The following is a 14990-nucleotide window of genomic DNA, read 5'->3' on the forward strand; positions in this document are numbered from 1 at the left end:
CATTTTACGAAGACGGCCATGAGATTCAAGGTTGAATATGATGATTCCTTTTAAACTTTTCATGTTTATTTAAAACATCATATTAATCTACATGTACAAATTGGCACGCTTTCAACATATCTATTGGGCCTACAGGAAGTGTCTTTTAAATGATACTATTTATATACAATTCGTATCGATAAATTGAGCCTACGCCTGTTCTTAATTGATAACGAAAACATCTTTCACTGTATTGCTTTACGTTTTAGCGGCAGTGATTGGTACATTATTAAAGTTTTGGTTACCTAAATATTTTTAGTAATATACAATAATATAGAACATTTATATAGCCCCCTAAATAATTTGTAAAATTACTCTAACGCGCGTTACAACATATAGATAATCGTATTAGTTATAATTGTGAAACAAAAACAAAGGCTTACACTTACTTGTTTATATTAAGCAAGCAGATAATCATCGAAATGTGCACATAAATGTATAAATTAAGGGTGGTATTTACATGACGTATTTGCAAAGAGCCTAATGCGACATGTGTGTGAAAGTGACAATTTCTTTCTAAAATATCAGTTTGAAGTGTGCTCCGGGCGCGGGTCGCATATTTCCCGCATATTATAGAGGGCCGGAGTTCTGACGTTAATCGACGACAGACCGATATGAAAAAAGTCGATAAAACGTCAGAATAATTCGGATTAAAACTTTATATGCTGTAAAATGTTTTTGATTTATACCAGACAGTGAGTTGGTTCTATTTTCGATCGATCTCCCACATGATAACCACGATTGAAATATCGCAAAGTAAAAGAAATTATTGCTGAATACAATCTTAAAAAAAAATCTGTATTGTTCGTTTCTATGTTGTAGTCGAACCAGTTAACATAATATGCAAACACAGGACAAAAGAAGAAGTGTACCAAAACAAGGGCACATCACAAACGGAGTTGTTTAGTACTCTGTGTACATTTAACGTCTTCAATTACGACTTACTTAACAGAAACAAGATATATTTTGCAATCGACATTGATATCAACATACCAAAAACATACCAAGATGGCAGGGACGGGAAACTGTTCGCCATCAAGACTTCCCACCTACACAAGGAACAGAACACACAACATACACAGCGTAATATGTACTGGTCTGTGTCACGGTGTAGCACAATGAAGGACGAATTGGCTTTATGTCTAGAGAACGTCGCCTACAGGAGAGACTACAGGGTGTCCCCGAAGATCATCAGCACAGTTAAAACGGGACAGAACAAGACCGTGTCGTTCCTGTTTTTGGTAGATCATGAGAGAAAGGTTATGGAAATCTTCTCACCTGCAGTTCTTTGGAAGGATGTTGTTTTCCTAGAGCATTACTATGAAACCAAAACATTAAGCGTTTGGATCTCACTTGCAGATTCAAAAAATGACAAGTATGTTACAGCCAGAATAAGGAGTGGGGCAAATATAACAATAGGCGATCTATCGCCAACCGCCATTGAGATTATCTTCGGGCTGTTTACGTATCCTTTCCGCCTCGTCTATTAATAGCTTTGGAAAACCCTCCACCACTCCTAACAACGAAACATGTATTACACGTGTAAACATCATTTATTTAATGGCCCTGTCCCACTGTATATTATGGTAGTCACATGATAATGCTTTTTTTGTTAGTATAATTTGACTTTGTATCAACTTGAAATTCTTCTATTTTTTTAAAACTAATTGGTTTTAAGCACCCCTTCATCTGCTCCAACAGTAGTTTAGTCCAATTTGGGTTTCCACATTTTGTTCCCTAGCAACACATATGACTCATTGAAAGAAAGTAAACAGCTCTAACGTGCAGTGTAATTAATAATTCTTGGCATGCTGTGTTTATTATAAATCTTTTAAATGTGTAATCGCACGTGTGTGTCTTACGTTCAACATTTTAAATACACGATGGTAGAGACTGCTGGTGAATTTTTAAATCCCCAAGGGTTGCTGTAACCTTGCTTTGAAATTCATATAATTAATCGGTTTTGCGCACCTCCCTATCCGTTTTAATAGTACTTTAGACAAATTCAGATTTCTATCCAACATCACCGATGAGTCCTAGAAAGAAGAACAGCTGTAATTACATATACTAGTTGGCATACTGTATAAATATGTTATAGGTGCACTCACAAGTGTGTCTTACGGTCGTCTTTTCAGTATCTGAATTTTAATTTATTTCTCGATTTAGAATACATTATTTGACTATTGTTAGTAATGAAACTAACAAAATACGTTTCATTGTGTTTGACAAGTATATGTTTTTCTAATTTACCACTTTTTCATGTAATACATTTTACTACTACGTATATGTATGGTCACCATAATGAAGCAGTCCAATGTTTACTAAGTAGGAAGTTGTATTTTTCATAACAGAACGGCGGAATGTTAGTGTATTTACCTCCAGATGATAGTGCAGATCTAATGCCGACTTTAAAGTGCTACGTCACCGCAATACTGTGCCAAATGCACCAAGCACAGTTTTCTAATCGCACAGTATTCATTGACAATAAGTTAACACCGTAGACAAAAAGTGAGGCATTGCCAAGCAAAGCGCCAGGAAACATTAAAATTTTGTGTTGTATTTGTGTCCAATAGTAGAAGGCAAATTTCCAAATTCTTGAGAATATTACCACATTAAATGCCTTTTAAAACACGCCGTGAGTAATAGCACCTATATTCTTTCCTCAATCTCCAAAGCCCACCCCCACCCTTACCCCAACCCACCCCCACCACCACCCCCATCTTGTGAAGAATATTTTTGAAATTTATAGGCTTGCATGCGAATATTTTCTAAAGGAAATTTCTTTAAACTTTTGTGTTTTACTATACCCTGGAGAAGTATTTAAGAATTTGAGCAGATATCAAGTACTGAACGGAAATAACAAAATGACGATGTTGTGACGCGCAATCTTGATATTATGAAGCGTATGTAGCAAACATTGAGAGACATTTTCACGTGATTTCTGTGATACAAATGATGTTTTAGATTACTTTCATATTTTGTTAATGTGCGCATGATTTTCAAACTAAAGATATACATTTTTAAAACAATATATTTTTTTACAAAAAAATCTCAAGTATAAATACATTATTGGAATCATTTTTATCATAAAGCACCGAAGAAATCACAAATTTCGCCTATTACAAAATTGGCAAATAAGAAATGGTTTGAATTATTACCATAACAAAACAGTGCAAGTCTTTTTGTATGACTTTGTCTGCATAGTATTTTGTTTGGGTGAGCAATTTATATTGTTGTATACAATATTTAATGCATTAATTAGCTGGATATTTGAAAATGCAGTGTATTGATTCTTGGAATACTAATTTGAGTGCGTCGCATTTGTTAGCCTTTTGTTGTTTTTAAATGATAATAAAGACACCAAGCATTCTACCCGGTACCTGAAAACGGGTAAACGAGTTGTTGCCTTTACCCGAAATGCAGGCACGTTCAGCAGGAATAACAACAATCATTTTGAGGACTTTGGTATGTCCCAGATTGATGACAGAACCCATGGCGTTCTTCACTTGATTAAACGTCCAATCCACTATTGCCAAATGTGCTAAACCTGTGAGGGCTTACTCAGTTATTACTATCCAATGTAACTATGTTTAATGTCTGTACAGTGCAAATGGACCGCAATTATTTCATTCGAAATCATGGCCGCCACCTTGTGTCTGTATCTGTACAGCACTCACTTCCACGTAGTTTAGTGTTAACACCCATTTTGGGCATGATCCATTTTACTGACAGAAACAGGACAATACAACACTGCAATTGAGTGCACGATTATATGTGATAGCTACCAGCAATTAGGAAATACGACTCCTTTCTTCCGGAAATAGCTAATCTCCTTGTCATTCCAGCCGCAGTTATGTTGTGTCAATGGATTACAAGTGTAATGGTGTTACATCAATTCCTTTGCTCCCTGATCAGTAGATGAAGGTAACATAGGGTGACGTATATTCACATGTTTCCAATAACACATAATTTATTATACACACGCGAATCAAGGAGGATCAGAACCGAGCGGAACCGGTCACAAAGTCCTGATATTGTATAGATAATTGCTTGTAATGAACGCTTTTTTTTGTGTCTTTAGTGGTCCTATTTTTGTCAAATATTTGACAATAACTTGTATACAAAGGGTATTATTTTCTCTAATCCTTCGACATATGATGGCTATTTCAAATAAAAATTAATTTTAACTATCAAATCTTTCTCCTGCAACGTCAAGTCTATTTTGCAATAATTATAGAAACTATTTTTTTTAGTTGGGTATGAAAGACTTCTCTTCCCGCCAAGTTTAAGTCAAATATAAGCAATTGAACAGTCAATAAAACACTATGTATCACCTTTTTAACATGTAGCGTTCCAAGATGTGAAATCGGCATTTTATTCTCTTATGAGGGCGAAAGTGAAGCACTAGAAAATACAAGTATGCTGATTTATTCAGTAAGCTGAAACAGAACGGCGAACAAATTAAAAAAAAAAAATTACTGGACCATGTGTCCATTTTAAACTAATTAGTGTAATTGGCTCTTTTCGTACCGTCACTTTTATTGTATTGGAATGATCTATCTATCTGTAAAGATTATCATCAATAATTAGTATGGATTGTAACACAAAGGACTATTAGTGCAAAATAATAGTAGTGAGTATCTGTATTTATTCATTATTTTAATAGCGTTAACGTACATGGCTTATAAAGCTGCCCCAAATGATTCGGCACACATGTTTTTGCTTTGTTTTTATCAGATGACATTATTGTTTTTTATTTCACCAGAACATGTATGAGACTGGCAAGCTTTGTTCCTTTTCATGTTACCAGCCAAAGGTTATAAATTCAGGCTTTGCCGTTCTTTTTTACATAATTTTATTTGAATTATATGACCTTTATAGTAGGTCAATGCTATTTGTTTCGACAACGTTATTGAGATCAACCACAGAAAGTGTCTAGCCAAATTTCAGGACAAGACCTTTCGGTTCTTCGGAAGTAGTCATTTGAGTTTTTGTTATATATGTTATCCTGGTTATTGAAAGATTCAACCCTTTCATGACATATAAAAAAACAGGCCGTATGTCGGTGCTTTTTCTCTAGGTTCTCCGGCTTTTCTCCACAACGATAATCTTCAAATGGCCATAGCTGTTAATAGGACAAAAAACACAAGCAAACAAATATTCATAGTTTTTCTTTTATGACATATATGTGTCTCTCTCTTTCCCGCCCCCAGCAACATTTTTCTGAGTGTAAATATTCTGCGGGGCTAGATCGGGATTCTAACCCCTGACTTCAAATTGTTATACCGTCGCTTTAACCGATTGAGCAATCTGGTCGACGGAAGCGTCGTAGTCCGACTAGCATAATGGAGAAGTTAAGGGGAGACTATACAACGGTGCAGTGGGGCCGGGATCCTTAATTAAAGATACTGCAGTTATTTGTCTACCAAATTAGAAAATGTTATTTAAATTTTACCGATTTTATGGAAGACAGCACCAAATGCCAAAACCAATCCCCATAAAAAACATCTGATGTGTTACACTGAGTGTGTTTTCGTTCAAGGGAATCACAGTTGCCTCCCTTTAAACAGTTTGAGGTATTCCCCCACACAAATATATCTAGCATCAAATTCAACACTACCTTGAACAATTCAACAGTACGTGGTTTCACACGACAAATACAAGACGTACATGTGGACTGTCACCTTGTAATTCTATACTACAAGGTGACGATCCCATTGGATCACCAGTATTCTGCGATTGTCATTGTTCCTCGTTGCAACACGCAGATTATGTGATGACGACTATCAACATACAGAGTAACTTGTCTGATGTTATTTCCGTATACATTTTGATTAACTCTTTTGCCGAAGTGAATCTTCCCTGTGATGGTTTGCCGTGAAGTGTGCTTTGTTATGCAGATTAAGATTTACCTATAACTTCAAACAACACAAACACATTTAATTTTATAAATTATAAAAACAATAATCTATAATGTATTAGTTTTTAAACATTAATTGACCATACATGTAATGATACAAGGTACAAAATATGAACAAGATATCTGACAGCATGGCGCCGCACATTGACAAACCATGGAACAAAGGAGCAAAGCAGAGAACAGTAGCTACCTATTTCAAGGAAATCTGTTGATAATAGGTATACATACCGAATTGTTCTAAAGGTGTTGGAATGGTATGGAAAACGATTGAATGAATTGATAACCTCCATGTAAACTGTTTGTGTAATCTTAATCGAATACTTATTAAATCATTTTATTTTATTTTGATTAAAAGGCAAATTGCAGATATAATTTTGTTAATCTGAGAAGCTCAACCATCAACATCAACGATAGTGTCCTTGACTGACCTACAGTTGTAAGTTAACAAAAAGACTAAAATGTCACCCGCTTATGCACGTTATCCTTTGTGAGGACTAATGCATCTTCTACTGCAGTTTAAATCTTCCTGTATAAGCATACAGCAAAATAGTTCTTGCTATAATTACAATAAATATTGAACTTTCATAACCTTAGACAATTTCCAGGTAAATCAAGTGTCCTGGACAGTTTGAAAGTAAAAACAATGATTTTAAATAATACCATATCAAGATAATTGCTTCAGACCTGTCTTGAAATATCAAAATGTGAGTTACGCTTATATGTCTGTTACATGATGTCCATTTAGATGCAAGTGAAGTTTTGATTTTAAAGCGTTGTTGATGAATTAGTTTACGTGGGACGATGCTTCGGGTTTCTTAGTGTAGTACTTATGTGGAAGGAGATGCAGGTACCCACAAGGTTGCGCCAATGCATTTCATAGTTTTCATTTATGTAATAAAGAATATGTCTCAAAAGCAAGGACTGCTTACGAATCAACAGAGGTCGTGCCAAAATAACAGAAATTCAAGAACTATACAGACGAAGGATATATAACACACTTTAATGTAAAAAATGTAATGTTATGTTTTTTCTCACAAAGAAACTGTATATGTACGGTTATCACCCTTTACCTGATGTGGCTATATATGACATACTGAAGCTCGGTACAAACAGTCTTGTACTGATTAGCAAGCGTTGTTGTGATCCGTCAATTGTACAAATGATTGGACATGTGTTTCGATTAATAGAAAGGATGGGTTAGGATTGGAAATCAATGAAAAAGCACCAGATCCTCATCAGCAGAAAATTGCAAAACTAATATGATTGGTGATTAGTTTAATCGGAATTCGAATAGGATGCTCGAAAGTAAGTGGTTCGAAGGCCGGCTCGGATTCACAAATAACAAATATCTCAAACTGAATTAAGTCGCGCTTGCATACTCACATTTCCGTTGAACCATTGCGATCTAAGTGGACTGGTGTAGTTCCCCCCTACTGCCTGACAGTTTTTACACACCACGCATAGTTATCTTTTAGGGTTATGCATTAAACAACTCTCACAGTATCATATATCTGCAAACGAAATTACTACACAGTGATCGTAAGTCAGTTTTGCATACTGCTATCCATTAATATTTTTGCTGAGCAGTTTCATTTTGATGATTTATCTTTTACATATGAATTGTTGTTTTTTCAAATATTCATTGGTTAAGAACATCCCATGATAAGTTATTATAACATATTTGATTTATGTCTGTTATATTTGACAGTCAGCACGATCAATGATGGTAAGGACAAGTTATTTATCTTAAATATCAAGTGTTGAGTGTCATACGCAAAATAAAAAAACAAGTTAGATCAAAACTTACAAAAGGGGTATCAATAGGGTTTTTTTCGGCACCATTCTATCTAAAAGTTAAAAAGGCAAATCACCAAACACTTAACAATAATTGACTCACAGTAAATATGACATATCAGATGACGTTGTAATTAAATTGTTTTTATTTTTGAGTTTAACAAGGCACACACATAATCACTATTGGCCCTCCAAAAATACCTTTGTTTTCAAAAGCCACGCAAGAGTACCTTTCAAATATGATATCTCAATTGCACGCCGTTGTTGATTAACTGTTTGGCAGTCTCCATACCCGGCGTTGCCTGTTAACTGTTTGGCGGCCTCCGTCTTCGACAATGTCTGTTAACTGTTTAACGTCTTCCTTCCTCGACGTTGTCTGTTAACTGTTAAGCGGCCTCCGTTGCCGACGTTGTCTGCTAACTGTTTGGCAGCCTCTGTCTCCGACGTTATCTGCTAACTGATTGCTGGCCTCTATCCCCGACGTTGTCTGTTGACTGTTTGACAGCCTCTGTCCCCGACGTTATCTGCTAACTGATTGCTGGCCTCTATCCCCGACGTTGTCTGTTGACTGTTTGACAGCCTCTGTCCCCGACGTTATCTGCTAACTGATTGCTGGCCTCTGTCCCCGACGTTGTCTGCTAACTGTTTGGCGGCCTCTGTCGCCGACGTTGTCTACTAACTGTTTGGCGGCCTCCGTCCTCGACGTTGTCTGTTTATCGGCCTCCGTCCTTGACGTTGTATGTTAACTGTTTGGCGTCCGCCGTCCCTGACGTTGTATGCTAACTGTTTTGCGGCGTCCATCTTCGAAGATTGATGTTAACTGTTTAAAGTCATCCGTCCACGATGTTGTGTGTTAACCGTTTGGCGGCCCCCGTCCGCGACGTTTCCTGTTAACTGGTTGGCGTCCTCCGTTCTAGACGTTGTCTGTTTCTTATTTGGCGGCCTCAGTTCTCAACCTAGTGTATGAACTGTATGGCAGAAGAAAGTTTCAAATGTTTATCAGAGGTTGATCTACTGAAATGAACATCATATAAAGCACCAACGTTTTAAAATTAAATAGTCGAAGCCAGACGGCCGACTGTATTGTGTTAATTGTGTCGATAGCCCACCGGCGGGATTCAAATTTGTGGTATACACAGGCCGACATTATCATGTTAATATTTCTTTCCATTTCAGTTCTACTATAGTTGTGTATTTACCAACATGCGGACAAAATAATTTTGTTTAAAGTTACAAACACTGTACATTCTATACTAAGAAATATAATTATCATTTTAACACCGTCGGGAAAACATCTTCATAAAGAAATAAATTGAAAGTTTGAACAGAAAATATATAGACCTCTAGTGTTTTAATGGGGCTAGTAGGTCAATTTTGGTTTCTGCAATGTGATATGAAACACAAAATATACATGTAACTCCTGGTACCTAAGGAGGACCCACATCAGTCGACGAAGTCAAGCCACAGTAAGATGTTAATAGATTTGACGACCTATCGAAATAATTAGTTACATTGTAAGATATTAGGGGCACAGTAAGGTGTTAGCAGGTTTAGTTACATTGTAATATATTGGGGGCAAAGTAAGGGGTTATAAATGTAGCAGATTTGACGACCTATCAAAATATTTAGTTAAATTGTAATGTATTGAAGGTGTCACAAATGAATTGTCAGAGGTTTTATCGAAGTTTTACTCAGTTATCAAATAAAATTTCTCAAAACATTTAAAAGTGATTGACAAATTCTTCACTGCTGAAATTGCGTAAAATGGCAACTCGAACGTGTCATTCAGCAGTCGCAGTTAAGCAAAAAACATGTTGAGCGATAAAGAAATGTCATAAAGATGTCTTCAAAGGTCGATAGAGATTGGTATTATAAAAGCGTTGTCTTTATGTTATGAGACGACACAGAACTAATAATGAACCCTACTGAAACAATTGATCAACTAACGAATACGGTTCAAGAGTAAACCATATCCCTTTTGTACCATTTGAAACACATAACCGTGGTTTCAGTTACAACAGCAAAGCATTAAAAGAATTAAACGCATATTTTTGAGTGCCACTAAAATGAGAATTTTTTGTTTTGATACAGGGGAAAATGCACAGCATTGTGTTTCAAACAACATGACATTTTTTTTCTCGACACCATAATCGTATTTCATTACGTAAAAACAAATCCTCTTTCAACTTCTTAATATTCTGTTAACAAGTTTAAAATAATTTATGTTCCATATTCCTTACCAAGGTTTATGATACCTAATATCGCTAAACTATGTTTTAAAAAACTGTATACTGCGGACAAAGTCGTAAATCAAAGATGTCGGTAGCTTAACAGTTTGATCTTGCCAACTGACACTAGATTACGTCATCTGTTAACGGATTGGCTGCCGTGTATTTAAACCAATTAAAACATGAGTTGTTGATATTTTGCGAATGCCATCATTTATCTAAAGTATTATCTGCTGAGTATTTTTTTAATTAATTGCATTGACTTGTGTTATGAATGAATCTCGAGGTGATGAGGTAATAAGGTTTTATATAATTAGTCATGTCAATATATCCCCTTTAGAAGTGGAAAGCAAGAGCATTTACTAACTATACCCCACGATATGATGGACTGATGCCATTTTATTTTGTACTCTTCTCTTTAACGTTTGGTTTTCTCCCGGCGTGTCCGTTGGCGCACACAGGTTTTGTCATGTGTATAATGGTGACAGAATGCCAAAAGGAATAATACGTTTCTCTTAATGTTGCACCTTAACTACATCCAAAGCAGTTCGTATGGCTATTCTACATTTCATAACGTAAAATAACCCCATAAAACAGGGAACATATTTATGTTGACGCGAAAGGTGAGGACATTTAGGAACTCAACAAGCAGTCGATATTTTGCTATGACATGTATTCATTTTATATCAGAGTTAACATGAGAGTGTGTGCAATAGTTATCTAAATGTAGACATAGCAATTTAAAATTCTTAATAAACAATGTATCAGGTGTATTAAGTTTGAACTAAAAATCTCGAAGCGCAGTTAACTATCGGTTACAATCAACATCATAATGATACTAATATTTCGAGGTTCTTATATACCGCTTTATCACAACCTAGTCCCTAGGTCGTCTCAAAACGGCTCACGAGTTATTATCCGTGGTTATAGGGCCTTTGCAACCAGCCTAATATCTTTCTCAACTCCCTGGGAAGCATACAGCCGGAGCTGCCATTTCTGCCCTAACAGCTAGCATTCGACAATTCTAGCACTTCTCAACCACGTACTCATTTACAACTGAGTAAAACTGGAACAAGCATGCAACTCATTAGTCCCTCATACGCCAATAGCTTGAGAGATTCGAACCGATATAACTGCAGGATTGACTTCAAAAAATCAAAATTATATCAAACTGATTTAAATGAAATCAGCTACCGCCGTGTTTTTTCGGAAAGCAATAAAACAGGTTTATAATTCCGGACTTCTTAATCGTCTTGGTTATCTCTAGATTTCTAACACGATAGTTGTTAAAGGAACATGTTTTTTTCTGTGCTCTGTGTAGAAAAATTGGGATTTATCTCAACTGTATGTTTTCCTAATTTATTTCTTAGCCACAATCGGTTATACAAATACATTCACAAACAACGACATACAACGCGTAAGAATTGTACCTGCTGCCCCCATTGCATGATCGTAAGAGGCGACTAATTTGGGATCTTATCTTTTTGCTTCTTTCTAAACAACTTTCTTATTCCTAATGTCACCCTTGACAATGCCTCACTTGTGGCCTTTAGTTGAGCGTTTGTCTCTGTGAGGAAGGCTTTGGGTTCTGTCCCCTGGCCGAGACATATCAGAGTCTATAAAATGGTAGTTTCTTCTCCTGTTGAACGCTCAGCATTTTAGGAGTGGGACAACTGGTTTGCCCGTTGTCAGTATAATGTAAATGGTAGGTTGTCCTGCTGGTTGTCTTCGGCGGTATGTTTTAGTGAGGTAGCACTATAAAGTCGGCATCAGTTCCGCGCTATCACAAGGAGACAAACACGGACATATCGCAGCCTCTTTAAACACACAAACATACACTACACGCAAGCATCTTGCACACAGGGGAGGCCGTCCTTAAATGACCAAAGCTGTTGATATGTAAGGACGTTAAAAAATACTAAATAAAGCAACAAAAAATACCCCACAAGAAACAGGGTTAAGTTTAAAGTTTGCATGAGGTGGTAATGTAAATGTTAGGTAGCGGGCTCTACACAATTGTACTTTTTCATCAATATTCAGGCCATCCTTTTAACGGCAGAGGTTTTAACCTTAAATTGACTGATTGACACCTTCCGGCTCTTTAGATTGGTTGAAACTCTTTTGGCGCCTGTTGACTTCAGGCTCTTTCCTTGTGGACGTTTAGCCGCGATGTTGTACAATAATGGATGCCTTAATTATGCAATAGATTAGATTTATGAACATTTGTAGTGTTTTAAAATGAATTTATGATAAAATATTTCAAGTATTACAGAATGAGCTATGGGTATAATGGATTTGTCAACATATGTAGCAATGTGATATTTGCATCTGAACATAAATCACATCAAACTCATTCCTTTGTGGCCTTGCACTGATGTCGATTGTTTGTTCGAAGGAAAATATCGACCTGCTGCATCTCGCTGCATTTTGTAAGCGGCGACTGTTCCTAGTTAGCATGCTCAAGCTCGGATTCTGTGCTCAAAACTACATTTTTTGTAACTCAATTAAAACATGTTAAACGTTCAAAAAGTCAAACGTAATCATTGAAAACGTAATTCGGCTTTAATTTTTAATAAATTTTTTTCTAAATCATTGACAAAAATATATTTTTTTTATTTAAGGATTAACTTGAATATATTTTCAATGTTATGAGCTATAACACAAAAAAACCGGAGTGTACTCTCGTCATAAACCGTTTTGCGGTTTATTTAGAGTACACTCCGGTTTTTTGTGTTATATCTCCATAACATGAAAAAAATATTCAAGTAAATCCTTATAATTTAATCGACTATACACAATCCCTATGAAAATCCACTTTTATTGATGGACTCTTTTTTTCTTAGAAATTATTGCGCTGCTGTATCAGCCAATCAAAAACGACGTTACAAAAGGCGACGTCATTTTTTTACGTTATGGGCTAATAACATAAATGTTTAAGCCAATGAAAATGATTGTTACAAGCAAGATTGAATTGTTAATTCATAACGAGAAAAAGAAATTCGGCTTGAGCACGAAACCCATGCTTGAGCATAAGAACCGTTTCAGGAATACTGGCTCAGGGTTTTTCTTCTTTTGCGGGAACACTGACAAAACTAAAACTAATCTATTGTCCCCATGAAAACACTTTGGATATTTCGTTTCATGTACCCACTCCTTCCCTTTGGTGATTTGTCCTGTCTTCCCCTCTTCATGTATCACCGTAGCTGTTGCGTGGGCGTTAAGCCTCAACCAATTTAACGAGAATAAATGTGTACTATATCATCACATGGCATGGACATTTACGTAGTGTCAAGCATCTCGCATGACAATATGCTAAAGATATTGTTCAAATATATCGTTTAAAATAATTGATTGAGCATTGTTTCCATAAACTAGATGTTATCATTAATTCAAATGAAAATTGCATTTTTAATATACATTGAAAAAGTCCTGAATCAATTTGTTGATATATCATATCTAGTAAGTTTGATGGTTCGAAGAATTCTGTATTAATCCTTGCACTAGTGTAAACACATCTAGTTAAGTTATGTTGAACAACAGTTTCATTAAAGTATCTTATCTATGGCAAGCCAACTTAACATTTATTCAAGGAGCAATGTCGACCCTGTATTTCAAAAAATAATATAATATATCTTATATAGTATATGAGATATCTTATACACTATATAAATATCTAATATCGCATATTAGATATCTCATATTGTATATGAGATATCTTATACATTATATGAGATATCTCATTTAGAAATTAAATGAGATGCTATATAAGATATCTTATATAGTATAAAGATATCTCATTTAATTTTCCATATAAGATATCTTATATAATATATAAGATATCTCATATAGCTATATAAGATATCTTATACAATTAAAGTCTCGTTACTAAACAAGATATCTTATATAGGAATTTCTCCCTCGAGAATCATTCGGAGCACATTCAGGATTGCATTGAGCTTGCCTTCGTTCGCACTTCGTGCACACATCGTTCTCACACCTTGCACACATCGTGCGCACACAGCACATCGTGTAACGTTCTGCGATCCCACAACTGTAATAACTATTAAATATTGAAAGATTTTAATCGAAAGTATGGCCACTTGTTTGAAAAAAATCTATTGTATACTAAAAATCGCACTTGTCTACTTTTTTGCCTCTGATATTATTTTTGTCCACGGTGAGCCCTTTTGGATAAACTGGTAATTTATCCTATCCAATGCCTAGCTGTTGACTATGGGAAATATGTGATCCGAACCTTTTAAATGACCTTAGCTATTGATAGGACGCGACACTCCTAAAATAGATCACATGTCATGATGATAATACAACAAATAGTATTCAAAATAAAAATAGCATTTTGGAGAACACGCAATATCGCTATGTACCTTACATGTATATATAAACAGAGACCGTTGTCACTCTAGCTCGAAAGTGTTCCTAGTCAAGGTAAGTTAAAACAATGAATGTTCGTGTCTGTAGGTATTTTTTTTAAGATAATGTAAGATAATGATAAAGATTGAGTTTTGCTGTTATGCAATGTACCGTTATACACCTGATAATCGTCTGTGTATAGTAATCTGAAGCGATGATATGGCTAGAGAAACGTCAACTCTGTTACCGTGTTTAATTGCCGATTCAATAATTAAAAGTTTCTTAGGGTGTGAATTTTACATTGTCGTTTTCACCTCATTATTTCACTAGCTACTGCTAAAGTACAGTTCACTTCAAACCAGCAAAACTAAAACGTCGGGGCACTTAAGACACATTTCTTCAAACCATCAATGAAATTATAAACGCGTCATAATTATTTATATCACCCCTGCAATACACCCCTTAATTTAGCTTGAACTGGCGTGTATACTAAACAATGATAATCGAAATAAAAATAGATTTTGGAAAACACGCTAAATTGCTTCCTTATTGATATAGACAGACAGGCATTCTTTATTTCCCTCATAAGAAATTACATGGTCTTGTCGTTTTTAACAATTTCAACAATTTACAGCATA

Source organism: Mizuhopecten yessoensis, unplaced genomic scaffold (genome assembly GCF_002113885.1).
Source record: "Mizuhopecten yessoensis strain PY_sf001 unplaced genomic scaffold, ASM211388v2 scaffold11161, whole genome shotgun sequence".
In the NCBI taxonomy this organism is placed as follows: Eukaryota; Metazoa; Mollusca; class Bivalvia; order Pectinida; family Pectinidae; genus Mizuhopecten; species Mizuhopecten yessoensis.